Genomic DNA, 23,948 nt, shown 5'->3' on the forward strand with positions numbered 1-23,948 from the left:
CCAAGCCCCCGAGGCCCGGTCCGGGTCCCAGCCCAGAGACGGAGCGCCCCCAGAACCTCACGCCCATCCCGGACCCACCCAGGGGCAGCCAGGCTACCAGGTCAGTAACCCACGTCCGTCAGCACAGACCCTCCCCTAGCCCCGCTGCACGCAGCCGCGAGGAAACAGTCACCTGAGAGCCAACAGAGCCCCTAACCGGACATGACCGCTACCCCGGGTTGAGCCCCCCAAGGAAGATGCCTCCGGGGAACCCCCCGACGCCCTAAGCCTGTCCCTACCCCCACACCAATCACAACAGTGAAGGTGGGACCAAACTATGACCCCCCACCCCCACTAGGTGATGGAGCTGATCAAAGGAGCCCAGAGCAATTGATCTGATGTGGTGGCAGAGGCTGTATCAAGACTAATGTAATCTAATAGATTACAGAAATGCGCCGTATTTGATAGCTTGCTGCGAGACCTCACACCGAGCACATCTACTGTGGGTGGGTTGCCTGTTATGCAACATCCCCCAAAAACACGAAGAGGAGAGTCCTGGCCCCTAGCCCTGCCAGTGTAGCAGAAATGATGACGGATGATGGTGGCAGCAGCCGTTCTTTTATGCGTGAGTAGCTAAATGTTGTTCGTGTGTAATTTACGTTGAGTAGGCTAACCACATTATTACATTAATGCATGTAAGGTGAACTAGCAAACATGATCATAGCTACATGCAGCTGTCTTCTTGTTTGATGGCAGATGCTCCCTTCACCCTGGCCAAAAAGGCTAAAATGACCAAAGAAAAAGTGGAAAACAGTTAAACATGAGAGGTTTTTGGACAAAGTTTGTGTTTTTTCCATCGATTAAGCACTGCTTCCAGCCAAGAATGATACCATATATGCCCCATAGCTGCAGAAAAGGCTAACATTGTTATCTTTTTACAAAAAACAGCTGAACATGAGAGGTTTTTGGACCAATTTTGTGTTCTCCATTCTTTAAGCACCGGTTTGAGCACCGTTTGAGCACCGGCACCGTTTCAAAAGTACCGATTTGGCACCGGTATCGGATAAAACCTAAACGATACCCATCCCTACTGTTGAGTTTGTCCTGGTGGATCATCAGGGGTGCAAAGCCTCACAGATGATGTGCAGCAGTGGGTCCCTCAGTCTGTCCTCACTCTGGACACTTGCAGTTGTCACACATGGAAATCAAATGTGTGATAAGCTGCAGGATTCAAACACAAGTGTAACTTATAAACACATGTTCATACTTTTATTACACAATCAGAGAGAAAGAAAAAGAGAGCGAGTGCAGGACAGACAGACAGGTGGCAGTCTCAGGTGTATACACTGCTACATCCATCCATCCATTCGCTTCCACTTTACACTGCTACAAAACAGCACAAAAGAAGGAGGATTTAATGTTTGTGTTATTACGAAACAAGAAGAGTTCCCAGATGGTACAGTGGACACATGTGTGACTCCTGTGATTAAAGCATCTTTCTTTCAGCTTAACGAGTGAACCGTCAGCTCGTTCAAACACACATTAAAGTCAGTTTGGCTCGACGCCACCGAACAGAGGCAGCAATATAACATAGCTAACATTAACAGTGCAGTGGAAGTCTGGGATATGTTGGGCCATGAAGGCTACACCGACCCATCCTTAAAATTCAGGGAAATTAAGAACACATTTGAGGGCCGCATTTTGAGCAGCCTTTGAATTGGGACAGCCTTCTCTTGTCGCTGTGACGTAATCGGCCTTAAAATGCGGCCTTTAAGGCTGCAAACCCCAAATCCGGTCATTGGTACTTCCTGGCTTGTGTAGTTACTAGGTAACAAAAGCTCAACACTGCCCCTAGCGTCCTGAAGCACTTCCGTTGTGTTTTGGAGTTTGCAAGTGTTTTGGAGTTTGTACGTGCTTTGTCTCTAGGGGCCACTGTAGTTTACTAACAATGTACTGTGAATAAAGGCACTGCAGATCGTTCCAGTAAGTATACCAATGCTTTCAACACATGTTGAGAAAAGACAAAGAAATTCATTGTACCAGTTAACACTGATTTTCATTGTGGACAAATCTCAGGGCAGAAATGTGCTTAAAAAACCCTGAAACACGTCAAAGCCAAACTATTACCCAAAACTGTGATACCCAAAATATACAGCCTATCGTTATGTCTTGTACTGTGATTCTGGGACCTGACTGAACCTCTCTGGGATAGGTTCAGTTAGGTTGTGCTTTCTTACACAGAAACACTTGAAAAATAGCAAAAAAATCATATTTTGCATCCAATTGAGTCCAATTAAATCCGATTGAGAACATTTGGGGATGGATGGCAATGAAGTTTACAAAAATGGACAACAGTTCCAGACAGTAGATGCTCCTCGAGTGACCATCTTCACCACTTGGAGAAATGTTCCCACTTACCTCATGGAAACGCTTGCATCAAGCATGCTGCAACAAATTTTTGAAGTGATCAACAATGACAGTGGAGCTAGTCATTACTGAGTTTATGTTTTCTCTTTTGGGGTGTTTACAGGTTTTTTTGGAGGTGTGTGATCAGCTGTAAAACAGCCTGTTTCAGTTTAAGCGTTGTTTTCAATAAATTGCATACTCATAAAATGCTTTGTCTCATTCCCATTTCTTCTTGTTGCATCTTGAAGCTCTACTTGGAACCTTGTTATGATCCAACCATGAAAAATATGATTTTTGGCCATTTTTCAAGTGGTCTTAAACTTTTGATCAGGACTCTATTATTGAAGGCCAGAAAAATGTGGGCCTCTGCTATAAACACTCAACTTAGTTAAGAGTTGCAGAACAGAGGTTGTACACACTCGTTCTCACAACTTCTCCCCATGTCATGCATCTATCAGCACCGTCACAGCCGCATCTGGTGCAAAATAAGAAATTTGTTTTTTTTTTTGGTGTTAAATCTGGTGCAGTTTGTAATAAATTGCCTGCTGCAAACCTTAGTAAATCACATTTCTGTGATCATTTAAAATACAGTTCCCTCCCCAAAATGTGTTTCTCAAAGGGCAAATCCCACAAAACATATGCAATAAATTTAGCTGCAAAAGGAGCTCTGATGCTTCACCTCTGTAATAAATCTTGATACAAGCAAAAAAAAAGGTTTTGTGGTGGCACAGGCAGTTAGTAAATCTGGACCTAAAAGTTCAACCTGAGGAGAAGTTTCAGAGTAAGTACCTAATAATCCACTTAACATTTCTATTGGTTGACCTTCTGTACTACTACTACAACTGGTCCAGTCCTGTAATCTACAGTTCACTTTACCATCCTCCACTGAGCTGGGAAGTACCTAGTAAGGTTGATGAGACAGATTGATCAAAAAAACATTACACTTTAATGAGAAACTAGCAATCATCGAGAATTAAATGCCTAAATCTAACATGTTCAGTTCAATACCTTTATTGACTGGGCCAGAAGGTTGGAAACCGGCAAGGGATTGCCACACTGGAGCAGTCTCACCTATTGGTTAGTTATAAAACTGCTACTGTTAGCTTGATAAAGCTGGGGGGAATGAACAAAGGGTGACAAGGTTTACATTAGAGGAAGGGACAAACTGTGGAAGAACTAAAGAGAGAATAAAAAAGAAGAAAAGGAGAAAAAATTCTCACCATCGTGTATTTCACGCTAGAGTGAGCATGTGACATATCCAATTTCTAACCTGAGACACTTAGTGTGTCTTTGTGTGGCTCAAAGGGTTAGAAGGGAGGTTATGGCATTACTGATCCAACAGTGTGTGTGTGTGTGTGTGTGTGTGTGTGTGTGTGTGTACTGAAAATGGGGAGGTTGGATCCAGATAAAAAAACCAAAACAAACATTTTTCTTATACTGAATGCTATTTACAATAAGTTTTCACTATTTGAATGCGGTAGTCTCACAGAAGGCTTGTTTATTTTCTACTGGAGCTCTTTATACAGTAAATTTGTGTGCATGCAGGAAGGAAATAATCATTTCACATTTGTTACCCTCTGGGGAGAACCCACTGAATGCCCACAAGAACTCAGACACAAGACACACACACACACACACACACACACACACACACATACACGCACCACCCCTTCTAGCCTCTCCTGAGGCGCTTTAGCACTCCCATCATCTTCACAGGCTTTTAAAACCACACTGATACACGGGCCACTGATGTCAGTCACACCAAAGTAAAAAAGTACAATGACGTTATTTTTGGTTTTGTTTTTTTTGTTTGTTTGTTTTGTTTTTTTGTTGTTTTTTTTACCCCAGACACAGATTTGAATCAACAACTTAACATGCGCCTGATTAGTTACAAACCGACGTGTATTTTGTTTGCACACATTTTCTCGCTAATTACTCAGCTTTGTTTTCTTCCGCCTGAAATCTGTCACTACATGCAATTCCAAACAGTTCTTCCCCCATCAAAGCAAATGTGTTAGTTAACGACATAAGCTCTTCAAAAAAAAAAGGATGTTTGACGTGTCTTTTTAATTGCAACCAGTTATTTTGAAAGATTTTTTTTCCCGTGCCTCTGGTACATGCTTCTCCCTTAAGCTGACCTGGTGGCTCACCAATCTCATTGTCATAATTACCATCGTCACAATCACTATTATCTTAATTGGCCTTATCTCCTCGTTAGCTGCTCGTTAGCTAATTGACTCGGAGAATATCCCGACAAACGCTTTGCGTGGTAACACAAAAGGCAACAGACGGAGATCAAGAGGAGACATCTGCCTGTTGAGAGAAGAGGAAAAAACTGCATCAAGCTCAAGCTCATCTGTCACGGTAATGACTGTCTCAACAACGATGCACAATTATGCGGAGGGAAAATCTCTTGCTGCCGCAGCCGCCACGCTAGTTACACGCGAGGACACGCGCACGCTTTTCTCTAAGTGCTTACATTAAATGTACAGGCAGATGCTTAATGACATGTTCAGACAGACCAAAGGCACAGGGATGCAGAAAAAGAATGCAATTATACACTAAGTAAGACACACCGCATTGAGTTTCTGTGTTTCAAAGAGCCAATTATAGGACACTGAAAGGAATGGTGAGGAATACTGTAATTACATTGCACTGATGGGTGTGGAAATATATCAGAGTTATCATCAGTTAAAATGCACATGTTTCAACTATTCATTTATCGATGTGAAGGTGGCTTAGAAGCAGAAGACTACATCTTTTGGCAAAAAATAAAAAAATAAATACATCTTTTGGCTGCTTAATGAGTTCTGTGAAGTTTGTGAAACCAACAAAATTTCCAACAAAATCAGTTTTCCCCATTTTTCCAAACCAAAGCAATTGTTTTCCCAGAACTATTTCTTCTTGTACTGCATCATCCTCTTATTGCTGACCTCCTCCTGCTGCTCATATCGTCTCTATTTCAGCACTGACCATCTCCCCCACACACACCTGGTGCTTCGTCCTCCTTTCAACTATTTCTCCCCCTCAACTTTTTTGTCACTCCTTGCCACCTTCCTTCATATACTCCATCTAATTTCCATTGCTTCCTCCTTTTCTTCCTTTCTTTCTTTCTGTAGGCTGTTTTAGGGTTGTGGAGGCTGGTGGTGTCACTAGTAATAGGGTCCCATGGGTACTCTGTACACTATTGCAGGGGTCTGACTACTGCCTGCATAATATGAAAGGGGAGGTTCTTGTGATTTCCTGTCCTACTTTGCAAAGGGTCTGTGGCTAGCTGTGTGCATCATGCATCAAGCAACCAAGAGAAGCTGACCTTAGCAGAGGAGTTTTGGCATTTTCAAGTGAGGGCAAGAAGCACTGTGTGATTGACAGTCTGTAGTTGCTTCGGCTGAAATACTGCAGACACAAACTGCTGTAGTTAATGAAGACCTCAGGTATAAAATCTTTATTTTGGCAGGCAGTACTCTTTCAGTGCTGACTGGAAGGTAGCAATCCACACAGAGTAAGTGCTGCTGGTCTCGCTCCATGTGTAGTCATCTGCAGTTCTGATCTAGATGACTACTATGCTGTAAATTTAATGACTGCTAATTATTAACTGTTGATGTTTGTAACCACTGGGTTACAAGGGTTAGGGTTATTGTATTGTATTGTCTTTGAATATATGTACATTTCAGCAGGTAATTTCAAAGGCAATGTTAATAAAATATTTTACAGACTGACAAATAAACCAGAAGTAATGTGGTAATCATGCGTAAACGACATTTGTGAAAGAGCTTGTGTTGTAAAGACCCTCCAATAACAGAAAGAAAACCCCAACAATGGCACCACCCCCTATGAGAAACACTTGTCAACAGTAGAAATTAAGAACTCTTTTTAAACAGAAAGAACCCTCCAGGCATCCAGGGAGGGTGACATGACAAAGACTAGAGCGTTTGTAACTGTGGCCCCCAGACTCTGGAACTCCCTTCCTTCACTATTGTATTACTTTTGTATATAAATAAAGACCAGAGCGGTAACAGAGCGCACTTCACAGGGCCCCCACTCTGATGTGAGCGCTCTGTGACCACCCTTGCAAGTAAAAACTGCAGCGTGTGTCTCCACTCTCTGACTCTCAGCTGAAGAAGTGTCTTTTAGAATAAATCTCTTGACAGCCTGAGATCTGTGGACTCAGTGTTTTCATTTAAAAAAACAGCTAAAAAAACATCTTTTTAAACTTGCTTTTGGTTGATTTCTGTTTTTCAGTTTTAGCTTTTCTGTGAAGCACTTTGTGATTTCTGTCTTGAAAGGTACTATACAAATAAAATGTTACTTACTTTTACTTACTAACTATAAGAGAGAGAGGAAGGGTTTCTAATAACTGCTATTTAATAATATCTAATGATTAAATAGCAGTAGTAGTGTATAAACATACAAAGAAGATAAAAAGCTGAGTGAAGTAGAAATGCTTAATGTATGATAGGAAGCCAAGCCTCCAGCAGCCTGGGCCCACTGAAGCACAATTTAGGAAGCGTTCAGGGTCAGCTGATCCAGCCGTAACTCTAAGCCTTATTGAAAAGGAAAGTGGGTGTCTATATCCTGAGCAATGGGCTCTGTTGGTATAATCTGGTACAACCAGGTCTTTAAAATATGATTATTTAGCACTTTGATTTGATTCTCAATTTAACAGGGAGAAAACAAAGATATGCTAATAATGCTGCAGCATTCTGGATCAGATGAAGGTCTGATAGTTCTGCACAGTCAAACAGAGTTTTGGAGGTAAGTTGCCTGCTAGCTTGTAAACTGTTTCACTTGGAGGTTAAATAATGACATCATCATTTTCTACTCTCAGAATAACTATAACATTCGTATATCTTTAAAGAATATTGGCAGAAACCAGGAAATGGTGGCGTGGAAGTTTCTGCCAGTCAACACTCTGGGCGTGGTCCCTGGCTCTGCTGCAGTGGAAGGGTGGTACGGTAAGCTCACAGGGCGGTGCCGGGAGGTCAGAGGGGACAGGTGAGAGGGATTGAAACTAATGAACTCTCCCCTCTTTTTAGCGTCTGGATTCGCTGGAAGGAACCAGGTGTGTGGTGAGGGAAGGAGCTGGAAAGCTGGCTTCAAGGTGCTGAAGCAGTGGGAAACACTGTGTTTTCAATACTCGAACTGGATTGTGGATCTTGATCATTTCATAAACACATTTCAAAAGACATGACTTTTACTTTGATATCAAGTTTCTGTTTCTGGTTTACGTCACGCTAACTCAACTTTAAATTTAAAGTCGGGAAAATGGAACAATTCTTAACCTTCATATTTCTTATCATACAGCTTCAACACCTGCAAATGAGTTACGCATAGATCTCATAAACATAATTTATTCATATTCATTATGCTTTGTGCAAGATTTTATAATAGTTGTCTACAGAGATTAATTTAAAAAGATTTGCACAATTTTTGAATGTAACACATTTTCTTTCTTTGGACTCGCTGATTTCAGGTGAATAGGCAGGACAAAATGTGCAAAAATTTGTCCAGATGTGAGGTTTGTCAAAGCAGTTTCCTGATTACATGACAGTGCAGTTTTTGATATGAGTTTTAATTTTTGCCACTAAAATCAATGAATAGTCATGAAAAATAATCACGGTCTCAGTACTGAATAAAATAATAGTGACTATCATTATTGTCTTATCTTAATTCTCCCCAAGAGACATTAATGTTACTGACTATACTAACTTGAAAGTCCAAACAGATCACCAGCCTTTTTGTTCGGACTGTCAATAAACTGTCCGAGCACTATATAGAATGTTTTTATAAGTAGACATTTTTAGAGAAAAATCATCTACTTAATTTTAAGCCTGAAGAACATCAAATTAAATTAGAATTTCATTTATCAGATATCAGATTGTCCTTTTGCCTGATTTTATTTTAGATTTTCTCTTTTTATGTCACACCAGTACTTTAATTTCTTGTTCAAGTTTTTATTTTGGTATTTGCTGCATTAATTACAAGTCAGATCCTTGTTAAATATTTTGCATGTCTTTCCTTTTCCGCCCCACTGAATCAGTGACTTAAACATCCATCAATTTAAATGTTATTCTTTTCGTTTACTGTTAAATTCCACCAGTGGACTGTCCCTTTAACCTCTGTCTTCAAGCACTAAACAGTGTTTTTCCAGGACTACCTGCTACTGATTGCATAACTATCTGTCGCCCCAGTGTATCACATGTCAGTTTCACACCAATTGGGAGCATAAATTGCATGGAAGGTCCAGCGAAATTTGCATGTACGCAAATCTGGCATTTGCTCGCCTACACCTCAGCAGGTTGGATGTTATCCTGCAGAAATGGTCTGTCTAATGGATACCCTGCTGAGTCAAATAAAGAGGTGTGGAGAAGGAAAAGACCAAAAGGAAAGGCTTTAGATTTGTTGAATTAATTCAGCTATATATATATATAGGTGTGTGTGTGTGTGTGTGTGTGTGTGTGTGTGTGTGTGTGTGTGTGTGTGTGTGTGTGTGTGTGTACACTACCACAGTCGCCTATCAGAAAAGACAATGTAACAAGAGTCTTAGTGGTACAGAGTCCAGGAGGGTTCAAAAGTCTTGAGGGTGAGGTAGGTTTTATCACTGCAAAAGTCTTATCTGACATTTGTCACAAGGACAGGTCTGGAGAGATAATTGGAATGAGATTCCTTCTCTCTTCCTGTATCTTCCTCCCTCCTTCCTCGCTCTTCTTTTTGGTCACCACTCAACACACACACACACACACACACACACACACACACACACACACACACACACACACACACCCTGTACACGTTTATCTCAATGTACTTTGGGTGCCAAAGTTGGTCCGCAAGCCTTTGCTTTCAGATCTCAATATCTTATCTTCAAGTTAGACACCCACGGTTGGCATTTTAAGACGACACATACCGACTGTGCGTACACAGATAACCACCACTACTGCTCGCTGTCACTCACAATGGCCCACACACAAGCTGTGAGCATGTGCGTGTTTGAGTGTGGGCGAACAGAGGATACTTATTCGTTGTTCTCATGTGATGTGTGGAGTGATGTGAGCGTGCTTGTTTGTAATTTCGAGAGCGAAAGAAGCGTGTGCAAGCCTCCACTGTACGCAAGTCACTATTTATATGCAAGTTGATGTATTTTTGTTTGTATCCATGATGTGTGTGTGTGCGCGTGTGTGTGAGAGATAGAGATTTCCATGTATCTGCCTGGTGTGAGCGATGGTAAGCACTGATTATGCAGTAATGTTAGGGTTGTCAGGAAGCCAGCAGGCAGCCTGGTTTTAGCCACAGCAGGAGGTGGCACCATTATACCAGCCTCAGTTTCAAACTGAGAAATATGCCAGCCTGGACAAAAGGGTGTCTTTTCTATGTTTCATTTTATTCTGATTGGAGCTCAGACTGCCGGTAAATAGCATGCTGTTTCTATTTAATTGCCAGGTTGAGTAGTATTAAAGAATACAAAAAACTTAAAGGTGAAGTAGTGGTCATTTTTGCTGCTACTGTTAAACACACATATGTTTTAACTGGGATAAATTAAAGTGGTAAGGTTCCAGAAAACAAATAAAAAGAACTTTATAACTGATTTTCAATTCCTTCATCACTCTTACTTTTTGATACTTTGTTTTCCTACTACAACAAAGGATAGAGGCAATCCAGTCGTTAAGTGATGACGTGACAAATCCTACTTCCGGGCCTAAAGTAGTCTGCGTTTAATATGGCTTTTGTGTTGTTAACATGTTTAATGTTTTGTATTTTCTTCTATTTAATCTCAAAAAGCTCCTAAAACAGTCAGTGATCACTGTTGACCTCCCTTGGCTTTTATTACAGCTAATCATTTATTTAAGCTCAGTTTTTAAAACCTTAGGATGTAACTACAGCCCAGCCCATGCAGCAGTATATGAATGACTAACCTCGTATTGTGGATGGATTATCTCAGTTGTTCTCCTGGCTGAAGTTTGGTCCTTTTACAGCATCCTGCCATGCGATTACATTTGTTTCTGACCACCGAGAACACTAACTTTAACTTTTATCGAGTGGAAAAAAGGTTAGCTTGTTTATATTATGCTAACATAGCTGTGTCGCTAGCAGTCACGTAGCACATCATTATATACCAGCTAGCCCAACTTCAGTAACCCTACAAACGTCACTGCTTTTTAGTTTTCTGTCTTCATTTATGCTGGAAGTGATAACAGAGCTGTACGTTTTAATTTGTTTCCAAAACCCCGCATTCAGGACATGCTATATTGTATTTAGATCGAAGCTAGCGAGCTAACTCCCTGCTAACTTCTAACTCCGTTAAATGTCATAAATTCCGTTTTCATGGATGCCTGGACGTCAAACTCAATTGTTACACCTGGTAGAGCAGAACGCTGATTATTTTATTAAAGATGAAAGACTTTAGACAGTTTTTCAACTCTCAGTAATGCCATAGTGATCGTTTGATATACGGACCTGCAGCGGAGTTTAGGTCCAGACACGGCTAGTGACGTCAGACTGAACAACCGGATAGTGATCGTTTGATATATGGACCTGCGGCGGAGTTTAGGCCCAGACACGACTAGTGACGTCAGACCTAACGACCGGATGGTGGACGACACTTTGACATGTGGATCATAACAAAGCACAAAATGCAGAGTACCCCACAGCATACACTTGCACATGAACCAGTCGCCCACCTGCTGCCGTACTGGCTACAGTGACCCATCAGCTCACAGGATCTCTACAAAAAGTACCATCACCAGCTGCAATCCAGGAAAGTGAAGTTGGAATCCATTTGATCACAGAATGGCATCAGGAATTGTCACGATGGTGAAAAGACCAGTCTCCTTGCACGGACACATGAGCAGGGAAATGGCAGAAGGAAATACTTATAAGCAACTTAACAGTGAAAATGATTATGTTGCTGTGTCACAGAGAAATAAAATATACTTGGGGAGATGTTGATATAAATGGGTGGTTCCCAAAGTAAATTCTATGTGAATGACTCCATTTAATAAATACTTTATGTATGTAGCTTTAGATTTGTTCAAATGATGTGTTTTATGGCAGCCTGGTAGTAACAAAGTGCATAAAGATACAGTTTAAATTGTCCATCCATCCATCCTTGTCCACTTAACCATTCCAGGGTCATGGTTAGGAGCTGAGCACTAGTTCATCATTTGAGTTAGCTGCCTTTATGCTTGAATGACATAGTGATTTTCTGTTAAGTGGCTTAATAATAAACACTTTTATTGAAAATGGTCAGGCACACAGACTGGACTGAAAATGAGTGAAAAAGCAGCCAATGTCCAAAGAAAGACTTTGGAAGGCCCACACAAAGGCTAGAGAACTATTGTTCAAGACCACATTAATAAAATTACAACAATGTCTGGCTTTTTGGAATTAAGCCTTTGCAAGGACTGTTATAGCTACATTTTCATTTGACAAAAGTTTTGGTCACTCTTCATTCTCTCAACAAGGCTCACGAAGTCCTCACCTGGGACATTTACAAACTGTTCAGCCTTTGACCACAATGCTAAATATTAGATACGGTGGAGAAGAGAGATTAACAGAATGCAAAAACAAGCAACAAGCAAGCTTGGCATAAATTTGCATAAATTTTCTAAAATCCGAAAATTTGACGTGTACATTTCTGATAAATAAATGTAGGTCCCGCCAAAAGACTGGACTGGATTACAGATAGAAGGGCACATTTCTGTGTTTTCAGTTCATAAATTATTCCATCACTGGTTGAAATGCAGCACTAAACCAGGACAGAGCCGCCGCTGTGTTTTACACAGCTGTAGTCACTCACTGCTATACTCCAGACTCATCTGTACATGTTGATGACAATTCGAACAAAAACCTTAAAATTTGGATCTATTGCTCCACGAGGCCTGTTGCTACTGATTTTCAGTCCAGTTCTTGTGTAATTTGACATAACTCATAACTATTTTTCTTAAGTATTTTTATTCAGAGAAGGGAGTCGGAGATTGACAGGCGGATTGGTGCTGTGGCCACAGTGATGCGGACGCTGCACCGGTCTGTCATGATGAAGAGGGAGCTGAGCGTAAAAGTGAAGGTCTCAATTTACCGGTTGATCTACGTCCCTACCCTCACCTATGGCCACGAGCTGTGGGTAGTGACCAAAGGAACGAGATCGTGGATACAAGCGGCGGAAATGAGCTTCCTCCGAAGGGTGGCTGGCCTCTCCCTTAGAGATAGGGTGAGAAGTTCAGCCATCCGGGAGGGGCTCAGAGTAGAGCCACTGCTCCTCCACATCGAAAGGAGCCAGCTGAGGTGGTTCAGGCATCTGACAAGGATGCCTCATGGGTGAGGCCCCGGGGCAGACCCAGGACACGCTGGAGAGATTATATCTCTCGGCTGGCCTGGGAATGCCTTGGTGTTCCCCCGGATAAGCTAGAGGAGGTGGCTGGGGAGAGGGAGGTCTGGGCTTCTCTGCTTAGGCTGTTCCCCCGGTAACCTGGCCCCAGATAAAGCGGAAGAAGATAGATGGATGGATGGATATTTTTATTCATCTTTAGGCATGAAAAGATGAATAAAGTACATAAGAAATACATCTATAGTAATATTAAACGACCAGTTGGTGGCAGCGTATGGAGTTACACATCAGTGTCCAATGTAATGGGTTATGTGCAAGCAACACTGACACAAATACAAGAAAACAGCCTTTGAATAGCTGTCCACTGTAGTGACCACTATGCGTGATAGGGCCCCAGTGGAGTCTGATTCTTTGCTGGATTGTTGTACTAACCTCTGTATGTGTAACCCAGCTCGCCTAGTGATTTCAGCGCATTTTCTTTGCGCTCTTTGCTAACATCAACTTCTCTTGTGTGCAGACTTCCATGAGTCATCGCCTGTTTCCCTTCCTCGTGGACCCTGAATTAGTGAGCATTAGTGTGAGTGAGCTGTGACAGGACTGGATTGTGGATTGTTGTGAGTCACTGGCTGCATGAACAGGAGTTTGGACCTTCCCTACCTGCACCTTTCCCTGGCTGCCCTGGATCGCTATTTCCCTCTCTGCACTGTATGTATGTCTGTATATATATTCCACCTGGTGCTACCTTTGTAAATAAACCACCTTCTGACTTTTACCCAGCGAGAGTCCTGCAAATGAGTCCTGCGCTCAAAACCTTGACAGAGACCATTTCAGATGAGGCTTTGGTAAACAGTAGTTGTATTAACCCTTTAAAACTGATCAGAGCGGGCACGCTCTGTTTTGCGCAACTATTTTTAAATCCCTGTAGAACTGCAACCGCGTAAGCTAGCGCAATAATTTATTTTGCATATGAAATTGGAGGAGTTGTACTTACATCTTATGCCATCAGCTTGTCCTAGGTCACGGTTTCCTTCCACATATAGCTTTGCAAAAACTGCATAAAAAGTGCTGGCAGGAACAAAAACATAATATTCCAGAAACACGCTTTGCTGATCCGATCAGCTTTTTATAACACTTCCTACATTGAAATAGACGACAGCGCGAACTATCGCATGCCACCATTACCTGCCCGAAACCGGAAGTGACGTCATTTTCGCGGAAATGTAGTTTTTTTTTTTACCATTAGGGCCTCATGAGCCTGGTGTTTTTAAAAGTTATGTTTGACTTTATGACTTTCTGTGTCGTTTCTGGGATGCTTAGGACTCAAATTGCACTGCTAGAAATAGTTTATTCTGATGCATATGCTGCTTTTTTGCAAATTTGCACTATAATATTTATTTTCGTTTTTCCTGCAGTATATAAAAATTGGTATATTTCAAAAATAAAACTATGAAGACACTCAAAATAAGTTTCCTGTGGTGGGAAACTATTTTGTGCAACTTTTTTGTATTTACAGTTTTGAGGGATGAGCCTCTTAAATTTCTCTAACTAGAAATATATGTTAAAAAAACAAAAACAATTTTCAATTTTTATGTAGTTTATTGCACTTTTTTGCTATTTATGTAATTACTATGCACTTGATGCATACATATTATTAAAATTTGGGCTATAATGGTTTTATTGATGTATAGGAACTTGAAATGCTCCCAAAAATGGCACTACAACATGTAAAAATATAAGCTCTGGCGGACTTGGTTCTATGGTAGGTCTTAATCTGATCTCTGATAACAACGAGATGGCCTACCTGAAGGAGATTAGGAATCTGGAGAACTGGTGCCAGAGGAACAACCTCCTTCTAAACGTCAGTAAGACAAAGGAGCTGATAGTGGACTTCAGCACTAAGCAGGAGAGGAACTACCAGACCCCTGTCATCAACGAGTGCCCAGTGGAGAGAGTGGACAGCTTCAAATACCTCGGAGTTCACATCACGCAGGACCTGTCATGGTCCTGTCACATCAACACCGTGGTGAAAAAGGCCCGTCAGCGTCTCTACCACCTCAGACGCTTGAGAGACTTCCAACTGCCCTCCAAGGTGCTCAGGAACTTTTACTCCTGCACCATAGAGAGCATCCTGACGGGAAACATCTTAACCTGGTTCGGGAACAGCACCATGCAGGACAGACGAGCTCTACAGAGGGTTGTGCGGTCAGCTGAGCGCACCATCCGCTCCGAGCTCCCTGACCTGCACTCAATCTACAGCAGGCGGTGCTGGACCAAGGCCAGGAAGATCGTGAAGGACCTCAGCCATCCCAACAACAGACTGTTCTCTCTGTTGAGGTCAGGAAAGCGATTCCGCTCCCTGAAGACCAACAAAGAGAGACTGAGGAGGAGCTTCTTCCCGCAGGCGATACGGTCTCTCAATCACACCACCACACAGTACTGACCCACACATACAGTTCTTACACACACTGGACATTCTGGACATTGTTTTCACTTCATTACTTAAATCACGCTGCTGTTATTGTGTATATATTTATTTATATTTCTTCATACATTCTTATATAGTTCTATATTGTGTATTTTGTTGTACAGTTATTTTATTTTCAACTTTAATTTATATATTTTATCTTATTCTCCCAGTTAAATTTACCCTTCATTCTAATTTGTGTTGTACAGTTATTTCATTTTTAACCTTAATTTATATTTTATTCCTTCCTAGTTAAATTTACCCTTTTAAATTTTTCATATTTATTTCCTATCTTATTCATAGCCTTTTCCTTTTTTGTTTTCTTTAGGTCACGAGCAGTTGTCCAAGCATTTCACTACATATCGTACTGTGTATGACTGTGTACGTGACAAATAAAATTTGAATTTGAATTTGAAATTTAAAGGGTTAAGGGCCAGATTTATCACTCAGGTCTCAAATGTTTTAATTTGAGCTAAGCCAGGTTTTCATCTAATAACTCCGTAATAATCACCATGTTGGTGCAAAAATTTCAAGCCTGTCAGAGTATGTTATCTTTTGCATTTAACATTGAGTCACCAACAAAACTGGAAACAAATCGTGTGTTTCTTGTTACTAGCAGCAAACTGCCTAAACATAAAATCTAAAATTTATTGCTAAATTCTCATGTGTACACACAACACTGGTACATCCCTTTGAGTTAGATGGCTTGCTTATGTTTGAATGATTCATGGGTTAAGTTTCTAAACACCCAAAAATATTGCTCTGATACCATTTAAAACAAAACATAGAGAAATGTGTGGTGAGTCACTTCTGCACAGTACAGTCTTTCCCAAATGTTTTGACAGAGACAAAGGTTTTTGTTTCCATGCACTTTTCCACTACTAGATTTTTTTACATGTTTCTATAATGTAGTGATGAACAATCAAAATGATTTTATAAGTTTAAAAAACTTAGAAAATAGCAGGTCATGTAGTTACCAAGAAAATAAAACTTAACCAACACATTCATCCACCACAACAAAGCCAATATAAATGGACTGAATATATTTTACATATTCCATATAAAGTTCACCTTCCATCTATGTCACTAAACTATTAACTAAATAACAAGAACAGAACAGAAAGAACAGAAATGAAATAAAAGGTAAAGCACTCAGGCAGTGCATGAATATTCAAATTAACCTTTGTTGAACGCCTGTGTTTGTTTTAGACAATCTAATAGCCTTCAGGACACAGATCCTAATGGACTCTGCTCTACGTAGCAACTTTGTTCTGCTATTTCTATTTCACCCCTGCTGATTCTTCATTAGAGTTGTCTATATCGCCAAATTCACAGTGAGTAGATCAACCTTCTTCCTACATTCACTGTTTGCCATTATCTGCTCCATCGCCCTGGCTATACCTTCCCATCAAGACTTTACCACTTGAAAAATAAAACGGAGGTGATTGGCTGCATAGAGGTAATTAAGATTCCGAGTTGTACAATTTCAAATGAAAGTTCAACTTTTCGACTAGAAAAAGTTTAGTTTTAAAGTTGTTTTTTCTTTTCTGTGAGAAAACTACACTTGAAAGACCAAAAGGCATCGAGCAGCATGGACGGAGACAGGCACACGCCGAGACATTCTCAGCTTAAGGTTCTGAGTCACCGATGGGAGAGGCGAAAACAGAGAGAACAGCAGCAGAGCCTCGCAGAACAGAGGAGGCTGCTATAGCTGGTCATTAATAGTCAACCAGGATATACCGCGGGGGGATTGCAGACCATGGAGGCAGCTTGATAATTCAATCTGTCAAGCACACGCTACAAGCTAGGCCAATTAACTGGAGAGGAGGCAGGCCTGACCCCAACATCCCCCCACCCCTCCCTGGCCTTCTTATCCGTTCTCCGTCTGCAACATCCCTGGCGTGTGTTAAACCAACATCTATGCCAGTTAAACTGTCACTCCTGCTGAGGTCAGAAAAAACAGCTAAGTGTATGCGTGCGTGGGCGTATGTGTGCACGTATCAGTGGACATCGAACCGCTTCATTCTGCTGCTACAGCGTCTGCTCTAATAACTGGGGAGATGCAGCGTTTATGGACAGATGGCCAAACAACAACTGCTGCTAATTGACGGCTAATTGCAAACTCTGGGCAGGTGTACATGCTCTCCAACAAATAAAACCTGAGTGATTTCTCTCTTCCTCTTGCTAATTTACAGCTACAACATCCAGTTGGTTCTTTCCTTTTCTGTCGCCGCTCATGGTTTCTTTCTCATCTCTCATTGCTAAAGAGAAGAGAGGAGGATTTTTACCAGACCCCCTGCCGCTTCGCCCATTACACCTTTAACCTGTGTCAAGCATTCAGCGGCATCCCAAGATTTTGTATACATTATTTAAAAGCTCTTGTTCTAATGCTTACAGGGACCAAATACATGCAGTGTGGAGGTCTATTTTGAATAGTGCTGTACCTCGAAGAGGGAGGAAGGGCGTGTTAAGGGGGGTACAAGTGAAAAAGTGTTTTCATGCTTACAAAAACAGTCAGGAAGAAGAAAGAGCGTGGAGACTTTTAGCGTGCAAGGTCGCTGCAGAGTATGAAAGAGAAGCATCACGGAGAGCCGCATTACTGTTAGCTGTGTAACCAGTTGATCGGGCTTTTACTGTGAGTCATTTACTGCAAAAAAAATTAAAAAAAAATAAAAAAGAAAGAAAGCGAAAAAAAATGTGAAATTGTATCACAGACACCAAATGCAACCGCATTTCATTTATTCAAACTTCAGAAATGCTAAAACGTTTTTCATGCGCAGGTTGCAGGTGGACTCGAGCCACGCTGCTCCTAATGTTTCTTCTCTGATTTTCACAGAGTAATATCCGTCAAATGACAATCATTTCTTCAAAAGACAAAAAAATAAAAATAAAGAGGGAGAGAGACATTCTGAAACCCTGCTCGGTTAACATTTACAGAGAGGCATTTTGAATATCAAGCGAATGTTAAAAGGCTTTTGGCATCATTAGAATTCTGGATGCAGGCTTTCCAATTAGAAGCAATCCTGCACTGTCGAGCTCTACTGTTGCTGCTGCGCCTCATGCAGGTTTGCTCTGCATGTGTGGGTACGTGTGCGTGCGCATGACTCTTTGTATATTTAATGTCGCTGAGTGTCACTTTATTTTTTTTCTGTCTTTTTTACAGCTGCACACCCATCCATCATACTTGCTGCAGGGCTAAAAAAAAAAAAAAAAACACTTGTCGGTGCATATTGCACAGCGGTGAAATCCATCCATAATAATATCTGTTTTGAAAACCCCGGCTTTGATAGTCTTTCACCAAAGATGAGTCTCTGAAGAATTATTTGCAGAGCTGCATACAGCTTCCATGGATGTGTATGCTAACTTTCTGTGAAGGGGAGCAAAGAAGATGTAAAGTTTTGCATCAAAGGGCCTCAAAAGAGACTCTCCCTCTTCCTCTGACCATAAAAAAAGAAAGTACTTTAGTAACTCTCAGATGAGCTTCTTCAGAGGAGTCCGGAGAGTTTTCAGAGAGTAAGAGCTGGAGCAGGTGGAGTAGGAGAGAGCGAGAGAGAGAAAAGAGCCAGAGGTGGAGAACAAGTACGAGAGTGGGTTAGATGTAGAGGGAGAAAAACGAGAGACTGGTGGCTTGGAACAAAATCTGGCTCCCCTTCATCAGGAGTAGCTGCCTCAGTGAAGATGACTTTTTGGGGTTAGTGCAGAAGGGAACCCTCCCTCCTCTTGCACACACACACGGACACACACACACCTGAAAAGACACAAGCATACATTTCCTTTACAGGACTAAAGGCTTAGGGGAACCATCTTAAAGGCATAGGATTAAAGATATACACACATGAAGTTCACACACACCATAAACTCATTAAAACAACAAAGTTTTTAAACCTGAGCCTTGCAGCGTTGATGCGACTTCTTCACAGTAAAACTGTCAGCCACCAACGCTAGCACTGTTTGATCATGAAAGTTTTATGACATCTTTGCCTTCACTCTGACTTACAAATCTTGTGAGTGTCAATTAGCAGCAAGCAGATCAGGAAACCCTGCCAACAGAAAACAAACCTTTGTCTTTTTTTGGCGCTCAGACTTCAGAAGAATGCGGATTAAAAGGGACACGGGAAAGACAAAGAGGGGGGCGCATGTTAGATTTGCATGGCAAACATCGCTGACACTTTGTGTTTGTTTGTAGTGCAGTAACACTGTCAACCGCTCTTAAACTATTTTGCGAGTAGTGCGTTTAGACGTCATTTATCCTTGCTCGAATGTTCAAGAAAGGTCACACCTGTGCAACGAAGAGTAGAAAAATAAAACGGTTTTTTCCTACTTTGGATTGGAGTCACATGTGAGACAGCTAAGATGGGAATTGGAAATCTTTTCAACTTTTTTCTTTTTAAAACTCATTGTGTATACTAGGTAGGCAACAAATGACTGTGTTCTTCCAACAGCCTCTAGCAAATTATACATAATTGCAACTGAAGACTCAGGAGGTATCGATTTTTTTAATGTTCTCCTCTGTCTTTGTCTAACATTTTATTTAAGAAGCTGCTTTTAACCATACTTTGAAGACGTTGCTTTGATGTAGAAGACAAACGTCAGTAGTCTGTTTGATCTGATTTTGAAGCTGGCTTTATTGTGCCTCCACTGTATTCCGATCATTTTCCCAGCGAGTCATGTTTGCTTTTTACTCTGAACAAATAACAATGTCATATTTGTGCGATGGCAGGTAGGTGGCAAGTTTTATGAAATTTTCGTCGAAAGAAACACATCGAAGGCTAATATGGCTGGAAGAAAAATTCTTGGTAAAGAGGGCCTCCTGTGGGCAAAGCTAAGGAAATGCTGCATTAGGGTTGAAGAAGAGTAGAACCTGAAGTATCTCTGCTACAAGGCCAAAGCTATCATATATCATTATCTTAATAACTACCTGAGAGACTGATGCTAAAATTGATACCACGATCCTCTAATGACTTTTTTGATCAAGATCACAAGGCCAAAACTTCACTTTCCTTCAAAATTTTGATCCTGGAACAAATGGCATTCCCATGAGCCTCAGATGTAATTTTTGCTTCATGATGTTTGACTATTTAGAGAATGGTCACCATTATTACTTGAGAACAATAGTAATGTTAGCATTGTCATGGGGACCTGATGGGGATGTTATGTTGTTCCAGAAAGTCTTGACACGCTACGAGTCAAATGTTTGGACACATCTTCTCATTTAGTGGTTTTTCTCTATTTTCGTGACTATTTACATTGAGTCTCAATGAAGGCATCAAAACTAATTATGCAGTAAACAAACAAGTGTGAAATAACTTAAAACATCTTTTATATTTTAGAATCTTCAAAATAGCCTTAAAGGAGTTCCCAGAGATGCTGAGCACTTTTGCCTTCTCTCTGCGGGCCATCTCATCCCAAACCATCTCAATTGGGTTTAGGTCAGGTGACTGGAGGCCAGGTCATCTGGCGCAGCACTCCATCACTCTCCTTGGTCAAATATCCCTTTCACAGCCTGGAGGTGTGTTTGGGGTCATTGTCCTGTTAAAAAAAAAAAAGATGGTCCAACTGAACGCAAACCGGATGGCATGACATGTTGCCACAGGATGCTGTGGTTGCCATGCTGGTTCAGTGTGGCTTCAGTGTGGGACCCATGCATGTAGAGACCATCTGTTCACCTTTTCTGCATCACACAAAGACACAGCAGGTGGAACCAAAAATCTCAAATTTGGACTCATCATACCAATGCACAGATTTCCACTGGTCTAATGTCAATTCCTTGTGTTTCTTGGCCCAGACAAACCTCTTCTGCTTGTTGCTTTTCTTTAGTAGTGTTTTCTTAGCAGCTATTTGACTGTCATCATCTACCTCCTGCACCGAGCTCTGACTCACCTGGAGAAGCCTGGAAGCACTGTGAGGATCATGTTCTTTGATTTCTCCAGTGCTTTTTAACACCATCCAGCCGCCACATGTCCCAGTGGATACTGGACTACCTCACAGAACGCCCACAGTATGTGAGGTCACAGGGCTGTGTCTCTGATACGCTGGTCTGCAGTACGGGGGCCCCACAGGGAACTGTGCTGGCAGCGTTCCTCTTCACCCTCTACACTGCAGACTTCTCCATCAACTCCCCACGCTGCCACCTACAGAAGTTCTCTGACGACTCTGCCATAGTCGGCCTCATCCCAGGTGAGGACGACTCAGAGTACAGACGGTGGACTCTGGACTTTGTAGACTGGTGTCAGCAGAACCACCTGCTGATCAACGCCGGGAAAACGAAGGAGTTGGTGGTGGACTTCCGGAGATGCAGACCCACCACACTGACACCGGTGAACATCCAGGGAGTGGACATTGAGATAGTGGACTCTTATAGGTACCTGGGTGTTCACCTGAATAATAAACTGGACTGGAGTCACAACACTGATGCTCTGTACAGGAAGGGTCAGAGCAGACTCTACCTGCTGAGGCGGCTGAGGTCATTTGGAGTACAGGGAGCGCTTTTAAAGACCTTCTATGACTCTGTGGTGGCATCTGTCATTTTTTACAGTGTGGTATGTTGGAGCAGCGGTTTATCGGCAGCTGAGAGGAAGAGGTTGGACAAACTCATTAGGAAGGTCTCAGCTCTGTTCTGGGATGCACCCTGGACCCAGTGCAGGTGGTGGGAGACAGAAGGACTCTGGCCAAAATAACATCTCTGATGGACAGAGTCTCCCACCCCATGCATGTAAATGTTGCTGAACTGCAGAGCTCCTTCAGTGACAGACTGCTGCATCCTAGATGCATGAAGGAGGGTTTCCGCAGGGCCTTCCTCCCTGCAGCTGTCAGACTGCACAATCAGAACTGCTCCCAACAAACATAGATGTTTACATCTGCGCTGTAACTGCAATAAGTTAAATAACCGATTCGCACTACAACCTGGTTTGCTTCTTATCTGTAGTTATTTTTATTTAATTTAATAACTGTACAATACTATGTATATTGTCCTTAATGTAAATATGTAAGAAAAAATTGTGTATGTTTCTGTTCTGTGTCCTGTGTACTGTTTGTTTGTATATGTGTCTTTTTGCTGCTGTTACAGCCAAATTTCCCCTTGTGGGACAATTAAAGGATTATTCTATTCTATTCTATAAAGGACTGATTTGCGCGGTTTCCTCTGAACAGCTGATGTACAGATGTGTCTGCTACTGGAACTCTGTGTGGCATTTATCTAGGCTCTAATCTGAGGTGCTGTTAACTCTGAGGCTGGTGACTGGGATGAATTTATCCTCAGCAGCAGAGGTGACTCTTGGGCTTCCTTTCTTGGGGCGATCCTCATGTGAGCCAGTGTGGTCGTAGCGGTTGATGGTTTTTGCGACTGCATTAGAGAGACAGATGTCTGGAGAGTGCCAGTGGTTTGTCAGGTAAGTGAGTTCTGTTAACTTCTGTGTCTTACTGGTTAGCAGGTAGAGGACAGCGTGGGGGAGGCAGTAGGAGAATTTTGGGTGAGTAACCCATTTGCTGCGAGTCCAGACGGAATGATCGGGAGAATCCAAGTAGCAGTTGCAGGGAGGCAGGCGGGCGAAGCTGGGAAAGAGCACAAATCGTGGCTGTGTAGTACGGAGAAGACCAGCATCCAGGTGAGCGTGAGTATTGTCGTGAGGGTGAAAAGATGATCTGAGGGATTACTATGGTCGACTCCTTTGTCACGTGGTGTGAGCAGAATCATCTGCAGCTCAACGTGGCAAAGACCAAGGAACTGATCGTGGACTTCAGGAAGACCAGGAAACACTTGACCCCTGTTTCAATCCAGGGGGTCAGTGTTGACATTGTGGAGGACTATAAATACCTTGGAGTACACATTGACAATAAACTGGACTGGGCTAAAAACACCACAGCACTTTACAGGAAGGGCCAGAGTCGTCTCTATTTTTTGAGGCGACTGAGGTCCTTCAACATCTGCCAGAAAATGCTGAGGATTTTCTATGAGTCTGTGGTGGCCAGTGCAATCCTCTATGCTGTTGCATGCTGGGGGAGCAGGCTGAGGGTCGCAGATGCCAACAGACTTAATAAACTGATCCGTAAGGCCAGCAATGTTGTGGGGATGGAGCTGGACTCCCTCAAGGTGGTGTCGGAGAGGCGGATGCTGTCCAAGATAAAGACAATGTTGGATAACACCTCCCACCCACTCCATGACATGTTGGTCAGCCACAGGAGCTCGTTCAGTGAGAGACTGAGATTACCGAAAAGCACCACTGAACGACACAGGAAATCATTCCTGCCTGTGGCCATCTCCCTGTACAACGCATCCACTTAACACACTGTTTGCTGCTACAGCTACACATGTTTCTTTTCCAAATATTTATTTATAAGTGACTTATGTATGTATGTATGTATGTATATATATGTATATATTGTACTATTCTTAGTTAGCGTATTGTCTGTCTTGTCTTAATGTTGGTTTAAAATGGAGCACTGTAACAAAAAATAATTTCCCCCAGGGATCAATAAAGTATTCTGATTCTGATCTGATTCTGATTCTGATACTAAAACACAGCTCTGAGGAAAAACACAGCCACTCACCAGGACCATGACAATTGGTTCTTGCCATAATATAATTTTTAACATTTTTCAAATAAGGACATTTAAAAACTTTTTAAAAAAATTTTTTGCTACATAACTCCATATATCTTGCTTCATATATTTAATGTCTTCAGTATGTATCTACGATGTAGAAAGTATTAAAAATAAAGAAAAATCATTAAATAAGAAGCTATGTCCAAACTCATTCCACAACCGAGGAACCTTAAT

Source organism: Copadichromis virginalis, linkage group LG20 (assembly GCF_057382275.1).
Source record: "Copadichromis virginalis isolate Kocher_CV1m ecotype Utaka linkage group LG20, C_Virginalis_male_GT1.1, whole genome shotgun sequence".
In the NCBI taxonomy this organism is placed as follows: domain Eukaryota; kingdom Metazoa; phylum Chordata; class Actinopteri; order Cichliformes; family Cichlidae; genus Copadichromis; species Copadichromis virginalis.